This window comes from Nothobranchius furzeri, chromosome 17 (genome assembly GCF_043380555.1).
Source record: "Nothobranchius furzeri strain GRZ-AD chromosome 17, NfurGRZ-RIMD1, whole genome shotgun sequence".
NCBI lineage: Eukaryota > Metazoa > Chordata > Actinopteri > Cyprinodontiformes > Nothobranchiidae > Nothobranchius > Nothobranchius furzeri.
Window position 1 is genome coordinate 25,025,791 of NC_091757.1, and position 8,775 is coordinate 25,034,565.

Here is an 8,775-nt window from a genome sequence, read left to right on the forward strand (position 1 = left end):
AATGGCTCACCTCTGTGGCAGCAGCAAGAGTGTGAGCTAAATTCTTTTAACATTCTGCTCTCTGCCCACTGGGCAAACTGGGCTCAATGGGGCCTGATTTATGTGCTGACAGCCTGTGGAGGCTTGGCCCGTTCTCTGTGCACTAGAATACACACCACTGCTGGGAGCTGAATAAAAAATCAATGAGAGTAAAGCAGTTTGATTCTGACGAATACACTTGGCTGGAGTTAACCAGACTTAAGCTCCTTGTTCACTGACCCTGGAGGAATAGTCACTAATTTTACTAAACCTGCCGTTCCCACAATGCTTTAATGTGTATATTTGGTTTGGTTAGATTATGCTCTGCCTGAGTATAGGGAAATGTCTGTTTGATTTAAATCTCTAGGATGAGCACACCTACAGATATCAGAAGATTAAAGTGGTTAAAATAAGTTTCTGGGGTTTTGTGGAGGATGACAGAGTAGGGAGATATTTCATTTCCACAGGTTGTTCTCATTTTAAAAAAGACTATCTTTTTTAGGTGCAGTTCATTACTGTAAAATAAGTGGCATGCAATGAGTTGGTGTGAGGTTAGAGGATGAAGTAGATAAGGCTAAATGTGATAAGGCTAAATGTGGTGTCCTCTGAAGTAACAGGAAGACATGGTTTTTCTTCATTATTTCTTCTAACCAACCAATTTTATAACACTGTTTTCAACAACAGCCGTTACCTGTTAATGTGGATGTGTGATTGGTGTATCACAGTTGTGTGTATTCTGGTGTCTTTGTAAATGGTTTAGTTCCAGTTTGTTTGTATTCTACAGTCACAGTATTTGTGTTTAGTGTTCTGGTTAGCAGACAGTAGTTGTGTTTAGCTTAATTCGAGCCCTGATTCAGTAACTGTCAAAGATATGGACACGAGTTACATCGTTGTACTTACATCAGAATTTTAATGACATCGAACTGCATTTTTATTGAATTTCCCTCTCTTTCCTACTATGCTGCATAACATGGAGATAAATGTGACTTTTCTATATTAACAGTGAGGAAACCATAGGGTGTCATATGTCAGTCAAACTGAGCCCAGGCAGGGTGGAATCTAAACTAACCAATCACAGCCTTTGCTACACAATCATTTCTTTTTTTTTTCTTTTTTACCGTGTTCTGTCTGGCTGTGAAGCAAACAGAATTGATGTCTGAATGCTGGTAACAAGTCTTACAGATGTACTCTCAGGTGGAGCATCAAAGTGTCTGCTTTTAATGTCACGCCTGATACTTAAACTTTATTGTTGTTGATTTTGAATGCTTTGTAATTCCGACCAGACACGGAGTCAGATGTGAAAGAGAAAGGAAAAGACAAAAGGTGGGGAGAAGGGGGGGGTCCAAAAAAATAAACAATAATTAATAAGAGTCTGCTTCTAGACCTGCAGAAAGAGAAAGAATAGAAGAAAAAAATGGGACACACAACAATACATCAGGAGCAAGCAATCACCGCGCCAACCTGATGGTGAAATATAAAATCAACATTGTTTAACTGAACAATCACACGATAATAAATCATAGTGCATTTAGTGGCAACAACAGCCTTAAGACGTGTTGAACGTGCCCAAGCCCACACTTTTGAGAGCACCATGTGAGCACCTGTGTGTGTACACTCACTTGTTTATGTAAGGTTTCTCTATAGGAGCGTCCAACAGAGAGTGTGAGGGACCACAGATTCGCCCCCCCAAAGATGCGTAGGAGACGGGGGGGGAGCTCCAAGTCCCAGAGATCCAGGCGCTGCCCCAGAACACAGGAACCCCAAGGAGACTGCAACCAGAAAGGCCCCCGCCCCCCTCGAGAGGCACAGAGGATCGCCCCGGGGGGCCACAACCAGCGGTCGGCAGAGCCCCTGGAGATCTCAGCGGCAAGCCCACAGGCCCGCCCGCAGCCTCCCACCCCCTAGCCGGCCGAGCCCGGGACCCAGGGGCGCCCACCCCCGCCGGGGACCCAGCAGAGCCCAGGGATCCAGACCCTACCAGGCCGCCACCGGGATTGACCGGGCAGGCGCCAAAGATCTTAAACCTCCTGACCCGGGAGCCACGAACACTCAGGCAGACCAAGGCACCACACCCCACACCAGGTGTGGCAGGGGGAGGGGAGACGAAGATCTATATCATAAAAAGAAGTCCCAGGAGAAGAGAGGAGTCAAGGCCCCACCTGACATATACAGTCATACACAAACACAGTCACACAATCCCTCCCTCATGCTCACACATGCTACATGCATTTTTATTGAATTTCCCTCTCTTTCCTACTATGCTGCATAACATGGAGCTAAATGTGACTTTTATATATTAACAGTGAGGAAACCATAGGGTGTCATATGTCAGTCAAACTGAGCCCAGGCAGGGTGGAATCTAAACTAACCAATCACAGCCTTTGCTACACAATCATTTCTACCTAATGGGATAATTCAGAATTAAAGTTCTGTCAGTTAAATCTGGTATGCAAATAAGGAATACGTTAAAAACAACGTAAAAAGCAGAGATGTAGGAAATGAGCAGGCGATTGGCAAGGAGCTGCAGTGATTCCTCATAGCAGTGGTACTCACTCCTGATACTGCAGAGCCGGTATCCAGCAAGTTTTCCTTGCTTCTCTACTCCATCACGCCTAATTCAGTGGTTGATTCAACTGTTCTGTGTTGTGAGCTGGGAGGTGAGCACTCCACACACACCATGACATCACCTGTCTTGTGATCTTCTCTGATTCCAGGAGAGAGAGCAGCAGCTGTGATCAATCAGCTGATCAGCGGGTGGCCTTCATAAGGAGGACGGAGGACACTGTTAAGCTGCTGGACGATTACGCCTTACTGGTAGAGTTCCAGCCACAGTGTTACCTTGATTTTTGAACTTAGACTTTGAACTTTAGAAACGTGTTTTTCGCTAGCGACCTTTGGCTCAGACTTTTATTCTCGTTTTGTCTCAGGCTCAGTCATCTTATCCATATGCCACATCCTCGCTGTGAGTTTTTGGATTTACAACCCGACCATACGACTTCTGGACTTCACTCCCGGTTCCCGTCCTCCTCACGGCACTACCTGCTCCCAGCGCTACTGGCTCTCTCTCTCCTCCACTCCGGTTGGAAAACCCCGCCACTCATCTTCATCCCGGAACACTCATTCACTCTCCCAGCTCACCCCTCCCTGGATATCCTCCACCACGCTACGTCTGTAAGTTCTCCTACCAAGCTAATCCTCTACCGTACTATATTATCAATCAAGGACTCACCTCTGCTTCCCTCCCCTCAGACGCTGCTCCCGTTTACCCATTCACTGGATTTCCAGTTCACCCTGAGTTCTAGTTATCCAATAAATCTTTATTTTTTCACTTCCTGCTCCAGTGTATTGATTCTGCATGTCTTGGGTTAAATCATTACCTCAGAACATTACATTCTGTAGCTCATTAAGCTCTTCAGGAGCCTGTTAATCACCTGCTGATTGAACTCAGGTGTGTTGAAGCAGAGTTATAAGCAAAACATGCTGGATATATTTGATATAGGACCTTCTAGAGTCCTAGAACTCCCCAAGGTGATTTACAACACAGTCATCTACCCATTCACAACCAAATTCATTCCCTGATGGTGTTGCCACCATCAGGTATATCACCATACACCACAATGTAGCCACAGCTGTCCTGAGGGACACTTATGGAGGCGAGGCTATGAAGCACCGATGCCACTGGTCCCTCCAACAAGTGTCTTGCCCAAGGACACAACAGCATTTTCTGCCATGAGCGATCCCACAACTTTCTGATTACTAAGCCTCTTTTACAAAACAGTGCCACCTATTTTTGGCAACGCTGATCCAGCATCAGGGAGCTAGACAATCGGCTCTACCTCCTGAGCTACTGCTGCCCCAGATTCACCCAAATCCCAATGTAGGATTTTTAAAGATTTTATCTGTACAATGGCACTGAAAAAAAGAATTGTGTCCATAACAAAAGTTCACCTCAGTATTTTGTAATCTAACCTCAGTTGGCAATGACAGAGATCAAATATTTCCTGTAGGTCTTCACAGGGGTGGGGTTAGGGGGTGGCTACTTGGACTCAAGGCCCAGATGTATTCTGAAAAGTCCCAAATCTGAATTTAACTTTTAAAGGATAAAAATATTTGCTTAGAAGTAAAATGCAGTACTAAAGTACACCAGAAAGGGTGTTGTGTAGACTGTCTTGCATGCAAACTGCTAGATAGTAAAGTAACATAAATAAGTAAAATAATCTTTATTTGGTTTTGCTGGATGACTCATGAAGCAGGGGAACTGATGGGGATGGATCTAATAAGGAAACACAAGGTGGTGAGCAAGGGTCAAGAGGAGGAAAATAACAACTAAGGAATGGTCTTACGTGCTGGTGAGGGAGTGGGGAGTTCTGAGGAGGGAGTGGAGTCCGGTCTGGGGTGCACGAGGAGAGGAGGAACGGGAGATGTTTTTTCTCGAGAATTATCCAAGTTTCCCAGGAGGGGTAGCTGGAGTAGCAGGGTGAGCGGTGGAGTGGGAAAGCTGGAAAGCAGAGTGAGACGCAGTAGTAATCCGGTCCGAAAAGTTATTGCTGGAGTTGGGAAGATGGTGTTGGTTTCTGGAGAATGGGAAAGGTTGATTAGCGGGAGACTCAAAAGACACAAAGAGAGATGCTGATAGCAATACTCAAAGGTAGCTCGAAAGGTGGGCGTAGAAAATACTCAAAGGGAGTTATCATCTCATGAAGTGTTGGTGTCTCACTGCTCCTCAGATCCCCAGCCGATGATTGTTGCTGAGCGGCAACAGCTGGTGTCGATCTCCAGGAAAAGCCCACCTGCAGGAGAGTGACTCAAAACAAAGATCAGAGCAGATGAACACCCCAGACCATGACAGACCCTCCAACCAATGTTTCCACTCCTCGAAGGCCATTTTTATGGATAACCGCTCTCTGTCTCCCACATCATAATTGTGTTCGGCCAGAGAAAGACAACGGGACAAGAAAGCACAGGTGTGTGATTTGGGATCTGTGGGAGAAACCTGTGAAAAAACTGCCCCATCCTGGTGTCAGACGTATCCACCTTTAGAGTGAATTATTTTGTGGGATCTGGTCGCATGAACACCAGAGCATTATTGAAGCATTCTTTTAATGTGGCTAAGGCTGCAGCAGCAGCAGGAGTCCATACACAAAGGTTTTTTACAGATGTTAAGGCTGTGAGGGGTGCAGCTGTTTGGCTGTAGTTTTGTATGAAGTAATGATAAAAGTTGGCGAATCCTAAGAACCTCCATAATTGTTTGCAGGAAATCGGAGTCGGTCAGTCTAGTCCTTTACCTTTTCTGGATCCGCTCTCAATCACCCACTCTCGAAAATGTAGCCCAGGAACTTGACTGATGGAGCGTGAAAATCACACTTCTCTGCTTTGATGTATAAGTGGTTTTCCAAGAGTCTTTGCAGAAGGGCCCGAACATGTTGATAGCGCTCATTGGTGTTCCTTGCAAACATGAGAATGTCAACCTTATACAGGTCCTTCACAAAAAATTAGCATATTGTGATGAATTTCATTATTGTCTGTAATGTACTGATGAACATTAGACTTTCAAATATATTAGATTTGTAATGTCCAGAAATGGTCAGTTTTTAAGTAAAGTTTGACCCTTCAATATCTGGTCGACATGGAGACAGGAGTCTGCATGTGCTGCCTTTAATCTGCTGGGTCCTGCTAATCCATCAGCTAGAGTTTAGAGCCTCTCTGCAGCTCTGAACACATGATAACATATTGTCAACATCATGTTACTTGCTCAAGGCCTCGAGCTTCTCTTATCATTCTCCAGGACTCCTCATGCCTCTGAATAAAGTGAACACTCTCAGTGAGCCTCTCTGACCTTCGGATCCACGAAGAGGGTCTCCAAGAAAGGGTTAAGCAGACACACAGATAGCATCTGATGCCTTTTTGATAAGAACCAACTTCATAGCTTAACGCGAACCAAACTCTTTCCCTTTCACACCTAGAACTCAGCTCTTCTCGATACGAAAGTTCTGATAGCATCACATTCACACATAGGCACCATACATCACATCTCCTCCACCTAGATCCACCCATCACAGTAAATATTAGTTAACTTGTCATGTTTTAATTGTTTGGAAAATAAATTCTTACCTTTATAAACTTGACTCTTTCCTGAATCAAGATGAATTGTTTACAATCCCTGAATAAACAAAGAATCCTAGAATCATCGGATTAAACATCCAAAGACTAAGCAGGTTGATATTCTATATTTATATAGAGTATCACAGCTTACTGGTCATAAGTAGAGGTAATATATTAAGCTCCTAAAGCACTCAATTTACCAACTCCTACAGATTCATTACACACAACTGAAGTAGTTCAAGCCTTTTATTGTTTCTAATATTGATGATTTTGGCATACAGCTCACGAAAACCCAAAATTCCTATCTCAAAAAATTAGCATATTTCATCCGACCAATAAAAGAAAAGTGTCATTGCGGCGTGGCATGGAGGCAACCAGCCTGTGGCACTGCTGAGGTGTTGTGGAGGCCCAGGATGCTTCGATAGCGGCCTTAAGCTCATCCAGAGTGTTGGGTCTTGCGTCTCTCAACTTTCTCTTCACAATATCCCACAGATTCTCTATGGGGTTCAGGTCAGGAGAGTTGGCAAGCCAATTGAGCACAGTAATACCATGGTCACCATTTACCAGTGGTTTTGGAACTGTGAGCAGGTGCCAGGTTGTCCTGAAAAATGAAATCTTCATCTCCATAAAGCTTTTCAGCAGATGGAAGCATGAAGTGTTCCAAAATCTCCTGATAGCTAGCTGCATTGACCCTGCCCTTGATAAAACACAGTGGACCAACACCAGCAGCTGACAAGGCACCCCAGACCATCACTGACTGTGGGTACTTGACACTGGACTTCAGGCATTTTTGCATTTCCCTCTGCCCAGTCTTCCACCAGACTCTGGCACCTTGATTTCCAAATGACATGCAAAATTTGCTTTCATCCGAAAAAATTACTTTGGACCTCTGAGCAACAGTCCAGTGCTGCTTCTCTGTAGCCCAGGTAAGGCGTTTCTGTCACTGTTTCTGGTTCAAAAGTGGCTTGACCTGGGGAATGCAACACCTGTAGCCCATTTTCTGCACACGCCTGTACACGGTGGCTCTGTATGTTTCTACGCCAGACTTCTGCAGGTTCCCCAAGGTCTGGAATCGGTCCTTCTCCACAATCTTCCTCAGGGTCTGGTCACCTCTTCTCGTTGTGCAGCGTTTTCTGCCACACCTTTTCTTTCCCACAGACTTCCCACTGAGGTGCCTTGATATAGCACTCTGGAAACAGCCTATTCGTTCATAAATTTCTTTCTGTGTCTTACCCTCTTGCTTGAGGGTGTCAATGATGGCCTTCTGGACAGCAGTCAGGTCGGCAGTCTTACCCATGATTGCGGTTTTGAGTCATGAACCAGGCTGGAAGTTTTTAAAAGCCTCAGGAATCTTTTGCAGGTGTTGAGAGTTAAGTAGTTGATTCAGATGATTGGGTTAGTAGCTTGTTTAGAGAACCTTTTCATGATATGCTAATTTTTTGAGATAGGAATTTGGGGTTTTCATGAGCTGTATGCCAAAATTATCAATATTAGAAACAATAAAAGGCTTGAACTACTTCAGTTGTGTGTGATGAATCTAATATATATCAAAGTCTGATGTTTATCAGTACATTACAGAAAATAATTAATGTTATCACATTATGCTAAATTTTTGAGAAGGACCTGTATACCATAACAAATGCATTGATGTAGTCACCCAAAACTGTTAACTAAGGCTTGAAGAACAGTAGGAGCATTTGTTAACCCAAAGGGCATGTCCAAACAGAGTCATAAAGGTGGTTTTCCATTGATCTCCTTTGCGAATGCAAACCAAGTTGTAGGCATTGCGCAGATCTAATTTAGTGAAAACAGTGGCATCTCGAACTGACTCAAAGGTGGAAGACAGGAGTGGCAGAGGGTACTTGTTCTTAACTGTAATTTGATTTAGACCTCGGTAATCTATGCAGGGGTGGAGTGAATCTTCTTTCTTAGAAACGAAGAAAAAGCCAGCACCTAGGGGAGATGTGGATGGTGTAACGTGAGGAAGTATGGGTTTCTGTGCCAAAAGTTGTATTTGCCCGGCTGGGTCAAAGCTGGGTCATGCAGCACCCTCACCCACAGATTAAGACATAAGCCGCCAGCAGTGGTGGTTATACATCGAATTGCTCCCCGGGCAAGGCCCCCTTTGAGCCCCCCCCCCCCCCCCCCCCAACCGCCCCACCACCACCACCACACCACCCTACCTGCACGAACACACGCATGTTTTCTACAAACAGGCATGTTTATTAGAACGACTATTGAACATTCATTTTTCTAAGTTGCACATATTTACATTAATTACTATGAAGTTGTCAGAATGTAAAGCACTATACATTATATACTGTATCAAAATATATAGAATCAAATATACAAAAACAAACAATAACTAAATATTAACAATATATGAACATAATAGATAATAAATATTCTAAATAGCAAAAATATTTCACACAAACAAACTAAAGATAATCACTACAGCATTGCACTTAGAATAGAAAACACAAACTAAAATTAAAACCTAACCTTGATGCAACGTCATCAATAATGTCATCATATGAAATCTGCTCCCCTACTGAGTGATTGATACTAATCAGAGCCAGGTTAGTGAGCCGCCCCTGAAACATAGGTGACCTCAGGTATGACTTGATCAAGTTTTGAAAAGCTCCTCTCAGCTTG